Consider the following 17,058-nt stretch of genomic DNA (forward strand, 5'->3'; position numbering starts at 1 on the left):
GGCTACAGTGCCCAAGATCACACAAAAAGTGAAAAACACACACAGCAAAATACATGTAAGAGTGGGAAAAAGGTTCACACTCTTACCAGGTGAAAAAATAAATCCTAGAAATCCAGCAAAGCTGCTAGGGGACTCTTAAGGTAAGGGAAATTAGTCATTTATGAGAATTCTCCATAACAGGGAGGGAGGCAAACATTGGGAAATGTTCGGGGCAATGTTATGTTAGTAGACAAGTGGAGCCATGAACATTGGGTATTGGGTAAGGAATGCATAAAAGCTAGATACAACGACACATTGAACTACCAAGGCGTGATGACGAGGCATGGAGGGCCGCTAGGCAGGCCAATGGGGCGGTGGGAATTAAGAGCGCACAGTGATCACAAGACCTAGGGGTATAAATATAATCACATGGAATGTAAGGGTCCCTAATAATTATGTAAAGAGACCACGAGTATGTGCCTACCTGTCTAGGAAGGGTGTACAGGAAGCGATGTTACAGGAAACGCATCTAACGGCAGACCGTCAAGCCACACTAGTGAGGAAATGGGGGTAAACTATATGGCTCACCCTTCTCGGCGTATGCACGAGGGGGCCTCGTTTGGATCGCCCCAACAGCCAGCCCTCTTTCAGCTGTTGGAGTTCGAAAAATATGACAAAGGGAGAATGATTGTTGTACATGGATTGTGGGAGGGCAGGGAGGTCTGCTTTCTAAAAACACCTACGCCCCGAACCACAATGCCACAGGGTTCTTCAGATCACTGTATTCTAGGTTGTCTATGTGTAGGCAGGGGAAGTGGGTGTGGAGAGGAGACTTCAACTGCACCCTTTCACCCAGTGCTGGATAAATCGGACACTAAACATAGGAAGCCTGCGCCACCGGTCAAAACTCTCAATGGCCTTCTGTGAGATTTAAGATTGGCGGACATATGGAGGGAGAGGCACGGGGAAGAGGGGGGCTACTTGCACTTCTCAGCGCCCCATGCAGTGCACACGAGGATAGACTACATGTTCACAGGGTAAGAAACAATAAGTGACTTTATGTATATAGATTATGAAGCCAGGATACTCTCAGTTAATGCCCCACTAATGACAACATGGCAGAGCATGGCCCCGGGACCCAAATACGCACCTGGCGCCTGAGGGCGGAAGCCATGCAGGACAAGCTGTTTCATGGCTAGATGGGAACCCAGATAGAGGTGTACTTCAACATTAACACAGGCAGCGTAGCACAGATGAGTACCGCATGGGAGGCATTCAAAGTGGGCATATGGGGAAAGGCAATAGTGAAAATGGGAGGCCTTAGGACGGAAATACAGAAGTCTCTCGAGAACATTAAGAATGAGATAGCAGACCTGGAAAGCGCTGAGGGGGACACCTGAGGAATTGTGGCGGTTGGGAGAATTGAGGCAAAAATTTATGGTGGAATGGGAAAAGCTAGGGTGCCTTGACTTTGCAGAATACACCCAAAACCTGCATGCACAGGGAGACAAACCGGGGCGACTGCTGGCGTGGCTATGTAAACACGAAGAACCAAGAGACGGAATTAACGCCATCATGGACGAAAAAGGGGAGTTAGTTAGGACCTAACAAGAAATCAATGAGGTGTTCATTAGATTCTACAAATCCCTGCACACCGACAAAGGAACAGAGAGGGGCAGAGATATAATAGAAGCACTGGGACAAATAGCCCTGCCAAATCTCAGAAAAGACCAGGTAGAAGCACTGGATGCCCCTCTGAAATTAGAGAAAATAAATGAAGTAATAAGAGATCTCCCGAATTCCAAAACCCCGGGACCAGACGGACTCCCCGGAGAGTTCTATAGAGCATATGCAGATATAGGGAGGCAACTATTATACCAATCCTCAAACGGGGAAAACCGCTGTAGTGCTTCGCATCATAGGCCCCTCTCAATGGTGAACCAGGATTGTAAAATCCTAATGGCAGCCCTAGCCAACAGGTTAAAGAGAGTAATAGGAGATCTGGTGCAAGCAGACCAAACAGGGTATGTCCCAGAGCGAACTACCACATGGAAGTTTCTGAGGCTACACCATGTCATAGATAATACGAATAAACAGTCAAATGAAATTGCTGTGGCTTCATTAGACGCAGTCAAAGTCTTTGATTCAGTCCAATGGGACTGGATGATGGCCACTCTGGCACACTATGGAATCGGCAATGTCTTCCTGCGATGGGTAAAATTAATTTACACAGCGCCCAGGGCTCTTGTGAAGATGGATAGACAGATTTCTGAAGCATGGGAAGTGCGGAAAGGCAGCAAACAGAGCTGCCCGTTATCATCGATGCTGGCTGTGTTCATTGGGAAAGAATATGCTGACGCAGGATTAGCCCTAGACCAGTTAGTAAATCTGATCTCCCTGTACGCGGACGACATGTTGTTGTACGTAAACTGGCCAGACGTCAACTTGACACGCTTGTTAGATGTAATGGACCAGTTCGCCAGGCTATCAAGGATTGGAGTAAACCAAGAGAAATCTTGTCTGTACCCGCTTGCGGGACTCAGGGACCTACATGAGCAATGCCTGCCCCTGACATGGTCCACAGCTTTGATGTGCAGGAGTGGCACGAACCAGCCACCCACACTGCAGTCTTGGCACCTGCAAGTCTAGGCTTGCACAGGCCTCCTCAACCCCAGCAGTGAAGGAGGGTTAGAGAAAGCTGGTTGGATAGGTATGGGAACTGAGGGTAACTGTGAAGAGGGTTAGGAAGAGGAAGTGGATGGGTTGGGGGACATAGGGTAGGTTTAGAACCAATGCATGACATAATACCACAACATACTCATGCCCATACATGGATACATTCCCCACAATGCTAAAACAACCACATAAACACTGGTCTGCACCAGTAAAGGCACTTAGCTCTGGTTGTGAGTGCTGGCTGCTGGAGTGTCCCTTGTTGACTCCTGCCTGCACACTCTCAGGTCCAGAAAACAGGAGCAGTTCAAATGCTGGAAAGAGAGCTCACATTAGTTTGCACGGGTTATGGCCATGCGTGGCTCACATGTGTTTTATTAACAAAAACTTCTGTTAATAGCCTGGGGTGCATTCATGCAATGCTGGGGCTGCATGTGGCTTTAGCATGCAAGCGCAGGGCTTTGGCGGCCGCACGTGGCTACAAGCAACGCGGCTTTCGTGGCCGCACATGGCTTTGATCATGCAGCTTTGTTTGGTCTGGCGGCACATGGCTTTGTTCATGCGACTGTATTTCGGAGCTGCGCATGGCTAATTTGCATGCGATGCGGTGCTCCGGGTGTCCGACAGCTAGTACGCTGTGCAAGATCTGAGGGGTTGCTTAATGTGGTTCACCCAATGCGCGAATCATGCAGGGAGAATCTAAGCATGTGATTGCCTGAGCGCGGCACTTAGCTTTCTGGGAAACAGGGGGCCTTCTCTGTTTGGGCTGTGCCCCCTGCACGTGTTCCCCTGTTGCTCCTCTCCCCCTCTGTGCCCTGCAGTACTTATCTGTAGTGAGCGAGGGTGCGGAATGAAGGTTACATGGGGCGTGGGCCCTCGTGAAAATCCCTATGACCGGTGCTCTTCAGGTTGCGACTTGACAGGACGAATTCTCGAGCACAAGCCCCATGCTCTGTTCAATGCGCATACTCGCGAACATGCCACTCCCAATGTGGCCTACATATTGTAGTTCCTGGCCCTAGGGTTACTGGATAATGTAGTTTGCAGCACGTTTCTCCTACAATGAGAGCAGGGAAGGCTTCTATAAGGCTTAAATGTTTTCGAATGTGTTTGCTTTAGGTTTTTATTTTGTTTTGAGCTTTTAAATAAGTTCTTTGAGGTTACCCCCACACTCATACCACATGCACTTGCACATGTACTTATGCTCTTATTACTGACAGTCCCAGTTGGGCCTTCGATGGGAGACGGAAACCTTCCGCTTCCTAGGCATTAACCTGGGGCATAACCCAGAGACCTCGCACAGGAGCAACACGCAGAAAGCCATGGATAGCGTAGCCACCTCCATGAAGTTCAGGAAGAGGCTCCCGCTAGGAGTACCTGGAAGTTGCTTTGCCAATGTGCCACAAAACATACTGGTGGTGTTCTTCTGAAAGCTAGACGTGCTGACGAGAGAATTCCTGTGGGAGGGGAGAAGAAATAAAATTGCACTGAGCACTCTGCGAAGAGACTATGATGCAGGCGGGATAAAAGTGCCCCACTTTGAAGGCTGCTACCTAGCGGGACAGTTGCAGCATGTGCTGCACTGCTTAGGAGATGAAGTCGCACATGACACCTGGTTGCTACAGCCGTTACTGAAGCAATATTGTCTGAAGAAAGTACTGTGGGTGAAGTAGCTGGCCCTAGAGAGACCTTCCCAACTACTGCAGCTCTGTAAGGACACATGTCGCAAAACTTTGAAATTTCTGGGCAGCCCAGATCCCTATCCAGCACATGTCCCCTTGGCAGGGATCATTGGTGAACAGCGAGGCGCACTCGGCCAGTAGAGAAGATACTGGGAAGAAAAAGGAGTGGTCACGGTGGGGCATTTGATAAAAGATGGTGAAATAGTGCCCTTTCAGACCCTAGTATACTAACATGACATCCACGAGGGTCAGTTTCTACTGTATTTAGGAATGGCCAAGAGAATTGAGAGGAGGTGGTTGAGTCGGCAGAACAAGGAGGGAACCAGTGAGAAATTAGACACCATGTATGATGTGGCAGAAGGGGGACACATGGCTTCCAGAATATATGACCTGTTTCTCAGCAGCTTGGGAACAACAGTGCTGAAGGCACATATCAAATGGGAGGAAGATTTAGGGAGAACCTTCACAGACGCTCAATGGGAGAGGGCACGGCTTTACAGCAAAAAGTATCAAGAAATGCCAGATTTAAACTCATCCAACCGTACGTCACACATAGAGCATTCACGATTTCACATTGCTTGTCTCTCATAGCGGGACAGGGGGACCAAACATGCCCAAGATGCACATGGGAAGGGGCGGATTTGATGCACATGTTTTGGGGGTGCCCGGTAATCCAGAAATTCTGAGGAGATATAGCAGAAAGGGTGAAGCGAGTAGGCCATCAAATGCAGGAGTGGCCACCAGAGCACTATCTGCTGGGCCTGTTCCCTGTGGGGGCAGGGAGGGGGGCAGGACACACAAATCACCAAGATGAAGGAATTGGTCTGTGTGTTGGCGAAACGTAGGATCACCATGGCATGGAAATCGGCCGAAGGCCCTAGAATGGAAGCCTGGTGGGCAGACCTAAAACGGTGGTCCTTGACAGAGACAGCAGTGCGGCACAAAGCGCTAAAGAGGGGAATGAATGAAAGGAGTGAGCATGGAACACTCTGACGCAGGAAATGTTTACCCCTTGAAATAGACGAGTCTCATTGAAGTTACAAGTTTGAAGAAAGGTCAATTACAGCAAAAAAGGTACAAAAGGTAAAGGGACTACACACACTGGTTGGCAGGAAATTGTGAGAAATGGCAAACTGATGGGTAATCAAAATGGGGAGGAATGTTAGCACCCTTGGGAGATGATTGAATTGATATGCGCTGACAATGATGTAACGACATGGTGAAACTTGTCTGTACTTGTTCGTTTATTTGTTCATAAATAAAAGCATGTTTTAAAAAAAGAAGACAAGAGTTTTAGAGTGGGAGAAAAGCAGGAGAGAGGAAGAGGTCATGAGGAGAGTCACAAGGAAGTTGCAGGATTACATCCTGGAAATGATGGATTTCGAGGAAAGACAGAGCATGAAGGAAAAGGAGAGTTACATCAGGAGGAGAAAGGAGTCAGAAGGTTGGTAGAAGAGGAGGTTGGAGGAGAGAAATAGAGGGAGAGAGGAAGAAAATATCAGGGAGAAGTCAGGGTTGGAGGAGGGCAGAGAGATCCCAAATAGGATACAAACATTGGACAAGCCCCTAAGGACCAAGTAGATAAGAGAGCACAACGAGATCAGTAGGGCCAGGGCAGGAGTAAGGTCAAGTGACAAGGACTGAAAGGGTGGCGGACCTAAAGACACTGTGGGAAACTCAAGACAATGATAAACATCACTCAAAAGGGTAAGGTTTGACACCTTTTTAATTTCACAATGGAATGGTCAAGGTTAGGATGCAAGAAATGCCTCACTGTGACTATGGGAACCTCTACAAATAAAGAGGGATTTTTAAATGAAACTGCGTCAGGACAGCAAAAACTAAAAGGTGGCTGCTTATTTTTTTGATGTGATTGACAATAAAGATCTAAAACATATTCTAATAAGTTATTACCCCTCTAGCGAACACCCTATAGAAATGTGCAAACGATATGGCCAACAGAAAAGTTCTATCTAATCTTTGAGTCTGTAGCCCAATGGCTACCACAAGCTTATAAAAAAAGTTCCATGGATTGGCCAAAGCAAGCAGTTCCTAAACCCTATTGTGATAGTCCATCCCCAGGCTTATCAGACCAAACTAAATTTTCTTGGTAGGATACTTTATCAGATAATCAAAGTCTGGACTCTATTAAGCTGCTCTGCTCCCACCACACTCCAGGCCTTTCGCAGGTGGTTCCACTGTCATCACTTCTTAGGCCTCTCCAGGAACTCACAATACTAATTCATAGGCTTTTCCCCATTCTAAGGTCTTCGGGATTCTGAGGAGTTTTGGACAAGACCTTGGGTTGGTCAGGATTCTCTGTGGGTCCGTTGTGGACCCTGGACTCTCAGGACTCAGCAGAGGCCCATCCTTGACCTTGGGTTTCGGGATTCAAGACAGATTCCACCTGGACCTTCACTTCAGGTTCCATGACAGGTCCCTCCTGGATTTAAGTTTCAGGATTCATGACAGGTCCTCCTGGATTTTGGTTTCAGGAATCACGACAGGTCCTTCATGGATCTATAATTCTTTGATGGGTATTCCCCACCCCTCACTCATGGTTCTTTTCAGGAAACTGCAATTCTCTGGCCATTCTACCACATGTCTTAGTCCTCCTTTCGGGGTTGCTGGTGGAAAACCTTTAATTCTGCCATTCAAATTCTCCCCAGGGACTTCGGACGGGTTGTTGGGCCCTTATGGTCACCCTTCATCTTAAAGAGCTGTCATGGCTTGTCAGCTCTTCAGCTCCCATTCCAGATTCCACGTGCCTTGCTCGTCCTTCTGCCAGGCAGCAGTCGCCCCAGTCTTACGTCTCAAGCAGCCTCACCTTACATCTGCGTCCTCTGAGTCCGCAATCCTGAATTATTTTTCCCAACTCATTTTATAACCAAGGGCTGTAGGGTATTTTCTACGGGCGGGTGGCTCTAAGTGGTCCTTACACTTGCGCTCATGTAGTCCTTCCAGGGATTGGTTATTCCTCTTATGGGTCTTATTTCCACTTATCTGATTATTGATTGGCTCATGAAGTAAGGAATTCTAATAGGGTATGTTTGGACCCGTGAAATATTAATAGTGTCTGTGACGTGCAATGCCATATTGGAATTCCCTACCTTGAACTTGGCAGCTCTGCAGCACTCCGCAGTCTCTTCTGCTGGATGGAGTGTTACCCCTGTTTGGGTGCTGGAATACTTGATTGACGATCACCCCGCTGCTTAGCTCTATATTCTGGACCATCGGCCAGCCCACTCCCTTGTGGTGAAGTCTGGGAAATGGATATTCCGAGCATGACAGTGCACAGGCTTGTTCTTAGAGACAAGCTAAGGTGTCATTCTGGAACCTTTGATCTCTGTATACAATCATATGTCTTAGACCGGAGTCCACTGTAGCAGAGGTGGTTGAATGCAGTGCCACAAGCTCAGGAAATAAATTGGGTATCATATACAATCACTGTTTGGGTCCACATCCGGTACTCTGTGCCTCACTCTCCCCACAGAGGAGTGCAGGACGCTCCTTCAAATCACCACAACACAGAAAAAGAGAGAGAAAGAAAAAGAAAAAGAGAAGCTAGCTGAAAGCCATGTTGCCAACATGCAAGCCCACCAAGGAATATAAAGGACACCTTTTCACAATATTTACGTACGGTCATGCACTCCCAGGAGGTAATAAGCGTCAGTCCAAAAAGGTCATCCACTTCCAGGAGGCAACAGGTGTTGGCCCACCGAGACTGATGACATTCAAATCCTCTAAGGAGGTGATGGTTGTTGACCTACCAACCAAGGACACCAGCCCCAAGGGGGTTCCATGATGGTAGCACAAACTCCGACATTGGACTTTTTTTTAATAGCAAATTGAATTGCGACTTAAGACCAATGGGCACTACTTAGAATAATAGAACGTTATTGACTCCTGCACGTATTTCTGCTGCACAGCCTTTCCTCCCAGACATTGCTGCCATTAGCTGCATTCCGCTTTTGTTCTAGCTAGCTTCAACTAGTTGCCATCGCCCTTCCTCTAGCCCGAGTGATTGATACAAAAAAACAGAGATTGAAATTAAACTCCCAAGTGTCAGGGTTCTGTTGATCTGGGGCACCAGTGTCGAGGCTTCTGTTGATCTGGGCCACAGAGCGAAACATTGCGGGGCTCATAACACCGTTGCTGCTTCTGACCTACAGTAACAAAGAGTGATGATACTGCTACGAGCTAAAATACTTTGCTGCTATTTTCCAGTCTCACCAAATAGAATCCTGTGATGTGCACAACTGCAGTGTTTGCCATGTGATCCAACACAGTGATGATAAATTACCAGATACTCCCATTCTAATCCAAGGCTCACAACCTGTCCTGCACATTCCAATACACATTTGTGCCAACTTACGTTTTTCAAGAATAACTTATTAAAAGGAATGCACCCTAGACGGGACGATTCAAAATGTACATAATTAAATTGGTGGGAAATATAAGAAAAATCTACATTTGGTAGAAATATACATGGCCATATTAATAAAAAGCAAACATCAAACTTTTCCCAAATGAACACTTTAGGGCAACAACACAAAGACAGAGAAAAGGTATGGAAGTACATGTACATTTTAGCGGAATATATTTGTTGTTCTGAAGCACAGATGTGTTCATATAGATCAATGTAAAATGTCCAAATAACACACTTGCATATATAAAGACTCGTGCTGCATCTTCTTGTCTTTTGCAACAATGGTAAATCAAGAACCAAGAACCAAGGCTTATGAAGGAATTTGTCGCTTCTCCCCAAGGGGGAGCCCCTTCCTGTGAAGCTAGGCAGGTGAGCACGCTCCACAACAACCTCCTTAGGGGTCAAGGCAAGCGGGGCCTCACACGAGGAACTCCCTACAGTTGCACACTATGGCCTACATGACAAGCTCTATAGTACTAGAGGCATTTGTATATTAAGACTGGGATGAAGAAACTCCTCAGAGTTACCATTATCTTATTGGAAATGAACTTGTCCCTTTAAATCCAAATATGCAACGCACTGAGAGAAGTACGTTAAATAACGTACCCTGGAGAGAGGGCCCTGTGCAGCTTAATGTCAAGGGGAGGCGGAGTACGCACCAGTGAGGAACTCGCCCGATGCAAACGGCTGGGTTACCAAAGTCACTGCACAGTGTGATGAATCCAATGGAGTCATCAAGGATTCCCTTGCGGTAGCCTCCTCCAATATGGCCAGGGGACGGCAGCTGCTACCTCATCCTGACCCTGGGGGCAGCTAGTTGAGGGAGGATCATATGGGAGGAGATAGTATAAGGAACTCATGGTGGCAACAGTAAAACAAACACAAGTGATCACAGTTCAAGGGTGTTTATTAAAACAGCAAAGTGGGTGAGATAAACTCCTAATATAAACCTAAATCTAAGATGGCAGCAAGCTACGACCATCAAATAATAATAATACTGTCCTAGTGGAGTCTATTCAAATAAAAAGGGTCTATACTAAGAAAATGATTGCCCATCCTTACCGCTATGTTACAAAATAGTGTGGGATAACGTTCACAAAAAAAGAAAGAAGTGTTCACAAAATGATAAATCAGCATGTTATGGTCGGGGTCTAGTTTCCCCATGTTTTTAGCACGGGACAAGACAGAACTCTTGAGCACAGCACACTCCTGAGCTTTTGCAGCACAAGGTTACAGTTTCTTCTCCTCAATATCAGGACCTTTTGTGTCCAAGTCTCTTTCATGTAAAGTCTCTTGCTTTAGAGGGCATGATATGCCATAAACAAAAGTTCCTTTTACTTATCTTCATGTCGGGCGATTACCCTTCACCCGTTGATCCCCCTTAGCCGGGCTCCGATCCTTCTCTCATCATTAGCCTCCCTCAGTCAGGCTCAGACCAACCACTCACTGTGGAAATCCCTCAGTCGGGTTCACACTGATCATTCCAATGTTCACTTAGTTTCAACACCATGCAGAATTTGCTTCCCTTGGCTCTCTCTAGCATCCCTCCATTGGGTTCACATTGCCATTTTCATACAGTTTAAAAAGAAAGTCCTTCTAGACCCCTTAGGTTCTTCCTTTACCCAAGTCCGGGTCTCAGCCCCCAGTCAGGCTTTCTCTTAAGCCCTCAGTCAGGCTTCACACACTTCTATCATCACAATGAATTTGCAGGCATCACTCAGTTAGGTTCACATTTGTCTCCACTATGTGCCAAAGACTTTCAATTGTACATGGGGTTTGACTTGACCCTCGTGAGACCACTTTGACAGCTTACACAGGCCTCCCCTAAGGCCTCTTGGTATTTGTAGTTTCAACACTCTTAGTTCACTACTTTCCCCTGGTTCAGGAGAGAGGGGGGCATCAGTCAGAGACCTTCGAATGAGTGCCCACGTGACACCAGGTCACTCTGTCTCTGGTGCCAATTTCACTCACAAAGTACACAAGGGTCCCTCTGCCGGGCTCAGAGCCCTCTTAGGGTTCAAAAGGGCCTCCCTCTTCTGGGCTTGGACCCTTCTTTAAATGTTCACAAGGGTCTCCCTCTGCCAGGCTCGGACCCTTCTTAAAGGAATAGTTCACTCTAAAATTGTATTGGCTAAAAAGATGTCCCACAATCAAAAATATATATAAAAAATGTTTTTAAACAAAGTTCCTATGTGAGGTTTTGAGCAAATGAGGATCAAACTCAAAAATGTCAAGCACTAGGAGGCATCCATTTTGTGAAATGGATGAGCCTCCTGTGCTTATGTTAAGCTCTGCCCTTAACATAAGCAAAAGTCAGCCAGCTGTAATAAACAAAAGCTACTAGTAGGTGGCTTTTGCTTCATTAGTGCCGGAGAGCAGAGAATACAGGCAAGAAGGCTGCATCCCAGTAAGTGGTTTTTAATTTGTTTTATTTCCTTTTATATTCATGGCAAATATAAATACAACTGTGTTGTATTTATGATTGCCGTGGTTTTATTTCTAAGTTTCCCGGGTTCCCTCAGGCCGGAGGAGCCCAAGAAACTTAAAAAGAAAACTACGGCAATTATAAATACAACTGAGTTGTATTTATGACTGCTGCCGCTTTTGCTTTGAGTCTCCCGGGAACCCCTGGGACGGGGGAGCCGGGAGACTCAAAGTGAAAGTACCGGCATTTACAAATACAACGTTGTTGTATTTGTAAATGCAGTGGTTTTCTTTTTAAGTTTCCTGAGCTCCTCCGGCCCGGGGGAGCCCGGGAAACTTAAAAAGAAAATCACAGGGAGGCCACCAGGGGGCGCACAGGCAATGGCAGCCTGAGTGCTGAGATCTGACGAGGCAGGCCGTAAAGGGACTTGAGCCCCCCTTGATAACTCCCCGGGAGCAGCGTGGTGGTGGAACCATTAGGGGACCACCCGAGGCGCCGTCAGAAAAAAGTCTTAGGACCCCTGTAGCAGTGTTAACGAGCCCCCTTCACCGGGGCCGGCGAGGGAAGATTGCAGAGGAGGGCTCTGATCGGTAGCTGAGCAGGTGATCCTACGGAACGGGGCCAGCACTCCAGGCCCCCACCGGATACTGCCCCCACCGGACACTACCCCGGCGAGAAGTGGTGCCACCCCCACACAAACACAGGTGGAGAGAGGGGGCTGCTTTGCCCAGGAATGTCTCTGAGGCCGGCCGAGGTGAGGAAGAGGAGCCCCGGAGTCGCGGGGGACCCGCAACTACTATAACCCTGGCCGGGTCCTAGTGCCCATAGAAGGCGAGGACTCCAGGTGAACGAGGAAGGAAGGAGCCCCGTCCGACAGCCGAACTGGGAACAAGGAAAGTAGGAGCCCCACGGGAGAGCACCGGACTTCGCACCAAGAGCGGGGAGGAAATAGAGCACTCTGACAACCAGGGATCAGTCTGGGGAGGAAAACAGACACCCTCCACTCCCATTCACGGCACATGAAGCGCACAAGAGGTGAGAGGCAGGAAGGCACCCAGAGGCCGCCCGAGTGACAGGGATAACGGCCGGAGCTCACCCTGCCAACACCAGCACAGAGGAGAATAAGGGTCACGGGGGTGCAAGAGCAGCGCTGAGGAGGAGTTCCGCAAACACCCTCACCAAGAAGAGCCGGGTCAACCCAGATTGGGAAAATCACTAGGTCAGACCATGCAAAAGCACCGCATGGGAGAAACAGTGAGATTGGTCCACACAAACCAAAAGACAAAAGCAGCAAAGACCAGAGTCTCAACACCGGAAGCCTTCCCTCCACACTGACAATCTAATGCTTCCAGCAGTCACCGGCGGCATAGGGCCTACTGGGGCCCCATAGAGTCACACTCTCGGCTGGATGAGAGTAAGCCCACAAACTCAGGGCTCTCCCCTGTGGTTTATACAGTGGAGAACACCCCCAAAACAGTGTCCCCAAAGCCCCCTGCGCAAAGGGGGGGTGCACACCAGGAGGTCATAGTCCCTGAACTGGGCCGAGCGCTGGAAGGGATTGCGCCCCCCCGGGGCCGGGGGGATTACACGCGCTTTTGTGAAGATGAACGGACAGAAACAAAGCGGCCCCCCCGGGACACAGGCTAGGACAGCCCATAAAGCCCAATCAACTAAGGGCAAGGCTCCTCGAAACGGTGTTCCATTAGGGTGGTGCCCCCGGGAAGTAACCTGGGTGTGCCTGCCAAGGAACGTCAGGCCTAACAGAGGGGTCACCAAAGGAAGAAACAACCATTTGAAGGAAAAGATAGCCCGAAGTGCACAGCCTCCTGCACCTCCCCCCCCAAAAGTCTACCAGGATCTCGGAGAGACACGGAGGCCTAAGGGGACCTTAACTACACGACGGGTGAACCCGGCGCCTAGACACCAGAATCGGAAGTGTCAAAGGGGAGACATCACCCCCACCCCACAGGTCCTCGCGTACGCGCATACAGACAGGGCCACTGACTAGCAGCGAGGAGGCCAGGGAATCGGATCCAGGGCCGGCGATGGGGGAATTCTCACACCCAGGAAAGGATTCCGGGACACTAAACTGTGAACATAGTGTACGGAGTAGGGTCACAGACTTCACCGAGATCCCCCACGCAAGGTGAGGGCCCATGGGAGCCAGCACTGGTGCGTGTGCCCACCTTGATCGATCCTACCTCCCAACAGGATTGGGCCTCGGAGAGAGTGGAGTGTAACGGGTGGGCACTGATACCATTGAGAGTGACAGGGTTCATTCCGCCCTGCCCACCCGGTGGTCGGGCATTCGACACCCAAGGAGCTGACAGGCCATAGCCGTATGACCTGGAAGGAGACCCTCCAGGAAGTTCGATTCAGAGAGGTGACGAGGGTTCAAAGGGACCTGAACCTGGAAGATAGGATGGATCGGGCGAGAAACCCTCGAAATAAGGGACATGCAGTCTGAAATAAGCCAAAAATTTGAGAAGAATGATCAGAGAGTGCACAGAGTGGAAGACAGACTAAAGCAGCTGGAATCCAACCAATCATCATCAGCAACCATGGAAGCACATATAGACACTAGGCTGGCAGCACTGGAGAGAAAGGATGAAGAAAGAGCACTTCAGATGGATGACTTTGAGAACAGGGAGAGGAGGAATAACATCTGATTCTTTGGCATTCCGGAAACAGGCGGTGAGACGGAAAGGGACATATGTTGGGTGGTCATGGTCGTGATATGCCTCCTTTTTGGGAATGAGGCGACAACGGAGCTCACAAAAGACAGAGCGCATAGAGCTGGGGGCAGGGCTGGGGGCTCACATTCCGTCCTTGTACAGTTCGACTATTATGTAGAGAAAACGAAAATCTTGGATGAAGCCAGGAAAGCCAACAGTATCACCTACAATAACACACGAATATTCACCTTCCAAGATTTCCCGCCTTCACGCTGGCCAGCCGGCGATTGTGCCGCCCACTAACCCAAAGCCTAAAAGAGAAGGGGATTCGGTACCGGAGGCGCTATCCCTATTCCCTTTCATTCGAGTACATGAGGCAGCGAGCATGCCTGGTAATGGAGGACTTTAGCAAAACAGAAAGGTGAGGGCTGGAAGGTTTTGAATTAATCATAACCACGGGCAAAGCTCTGGGCAACCCTCCAGACCATCGTTTTTCAGCCTGCCAAGCCATTACAGAAGGGGAAAAACCATATGCAAATCAGGCTTGGTCCTACCCCAATAGGTGCAGTCCAGTCCGAACTGCTAGTTCACATCCCTTCTGCACGAGACCACAAGCATCCCCAGACATGTTTCAGCCTTGTTGGGCGTCATCAGTGAGGAGTAGCTTGGGTCTCTAGGCCCCGCAGACTCGGGACCCACATCTGGGCATACCCGTCCCACTCGGGGTGACTTTAGCAAAACAGAAAGGTGATGGCTGGAAGGTTTTGAATTAATCATAACCACGGGCAAAGCTCTGGGCAACCCTCCAGACCATCGTTTTTCAGCCTGCCAAGCCATTACAGAAGGGGAAAAAACCATATGCAAATCAGGCTTGGTCCTACCCCAATAGGTGCAGTCCAGTCCGAACTGCTAGTTCACATCCCTTCTGCACGAGACCACAAGCATCCCCAGACATGTTTCAGCCTTGTTGGGCGTCATCAGTGAGGAGTAGCTTGGGTCTCTAGGCCCCGCAGACTCGGGACCCACATCTGGGCATACCCGTCCCACTCGGGGTGACTTTAGCAAAACAGAAAGGTGATGGCTGGAAGGTTTTGAATTAATCATAACCACGGGCAAAGCTCTGGGCAACCCTCCAGACCATCGTTTTTCAGCCTGCCAAGCCATTACAGAAGGGGAAAAACCATATGCAAATCAGGCTTGGTCCTACCCCAATAGGTGCAGTCCAGTCCGAACTGCTAGTTCACATCCCTTCTGCACGAGACCACAAGCATCCCCAGACATGTTTCAGCCTTGTTGGGCGTCATCAGTGAGGAGTAGCTTGGGTCTCTAGGCCCCGCAGACTCGGGACCCACATCTGGGCATACCCGTCCCACTCGGGGTGACTTTAGCAAAACAGAAAGGTGATGGCTGGAAGGTTTTGAATTAATCATAACCACGGGCAAAGCTCTGGGCAACCCTCCAGACCATCGTTTTTCAGCCTGCCAAGCCATTACAGAAGGGGAAAAACCATATGCAAATCAGGCTTGGTCCTACCCCAATAGGTGCAGTCCAGTCCGAACTGCTAGTTCACATCCCTTCTGCACGAGACCACAAGCATCCCCAGATATGTTTCAGCCTTGTTGGGCGTCATCAGTGAGGAGTAGCTTGGGTCTCTAGGCCCCGCAGACTCGGGACCCACATCTGGGCATACCCGTCCCACTCGGGGTGACTTTAGCAAAACAGAAAGGTGATGGCTGGAAGGTTTTGAATTAATCATAACCACGGGCAAAGCTCTGGGCAACCCTCCAGACCATCGTTTTTCAGCCTGCCAAGCCATTACAGAAGGGGAAAAACCATATGCAAATCAGGCTTGGTCCTACCCCAATAGGTGCAGTCCAGTCCGAACTGCTAGTTCACATCCCTTCTGCACGAGACCACAAGCATCCCCAGACATGTTTCAGCCTTGTTGGGCGTCATCAGTGAGGAGTAGCTTGGTTCTCTAGGCCCCGCAGACTCGGGACCCACATCTGGGCATACCCGTCCCACTCGGGGTGACTTTAGCAAAACAGAAAGGTGATGGCTGGAAGGTTTTGAATTAATCATAACCACGGGCAAAGCTCTGGGCAACCCTCCAGACCATCGTTTTTCAGCCTGCCAAGCCATTACAGAAGGGGAAAAACCAAATGCAAATCAGGCTTGGTCCTACCCCAATAGGTGCAGTCCAGTCCGAACTGCTAGTTCACATCCCTTCTGCACGAGACCACAAGCATCCCCAGACATGTTTCAGCCTTGTTGGGCGTCATCAGTGAGGAGTAGCTTGGGTCTCTAGGCCCCGCAGACTCGGGACCCACATCTGGGCATACCCGTCCCACTCGGGGTGACTTTAGCAAAACAGAAAGGTGATGGCTGGAAGGTTTTGAATTAATCATAACCACGGGCAAAGCTCTGGGCAACCCTCCAGACCATCGTTTTTCAGCCTGCCAAGCCATTACAGAAGGGGAAAAACCATATGCAAATCAGGCTTGGTCCTACCCCAATAGGTGCAGTCCAGTCCGAACTGCTAGTTCACATCCCTTCTGCACGAGACCACAAGCATCCCCAGACATGTTTCAGCCTTGTTGGGCGTCATCAGTGAGGAGTAGCTTGGGTCTCTAGGCCCCGCAGACTCGGGACCCACATCTGGGCATACCCGTCCCACTCGGGGTGACTTTAGCAAAACAGAAATTAGAGGAGCGATTCAGGAACATGTGGACGCCGGCGACGACCAGAGACGACCCACCGGGGAAGCAGCGGGGGCAATAGGTGGGAAAGGAAACGGAAGAGACAGAAGAAGAGTCCTAGGCTCTAGAAAATTCAAAAAGCTGAACACCCCTCCTCCTCCCCACGACGATGGCTCGAGAGATCCCAATGAAGGAAGGGGGTCTCCGCCTGGAACGAGGAAGCAGATCTGAGGTCCCAGACTGGAAGGGGGATAGTTCCCCCAATGAACAGCAAGTATGGGGAGAACCTCTACCAGGAGAAAAGGTCTGGAAATCAAGAGGCAGGGGAATGGGAGGAGAGGGGAGATCTGGGGGGGCTCAACACATGAAGTCGACCCATTGAGAAGCCCTGCTGAAGCAGGCTTGAAAGGTGGTCCAGTCAAGCACCAGGAATGGGTAGATTACTTGGTTGGGCGCCAGGGGAGTGGGTGGGGGGATCCAAGGTGCATCGTTTGGA

This window comes from Ambystoma mexicanum, chromosome 4p, assembly GCF_040938575.1.
Source record: "Ambystoma mexicanum isolate Mex_15411 chromosome 4p, UKY_AmexF1_1, whole genome shotgun sequence".
Taxonomy (NCBI): Eukaryota; Metazoa; Chordata; class Amphibia; order Caudata; family Ambystomatidae; genus Ambystoma; species Ambystoma mexicanum.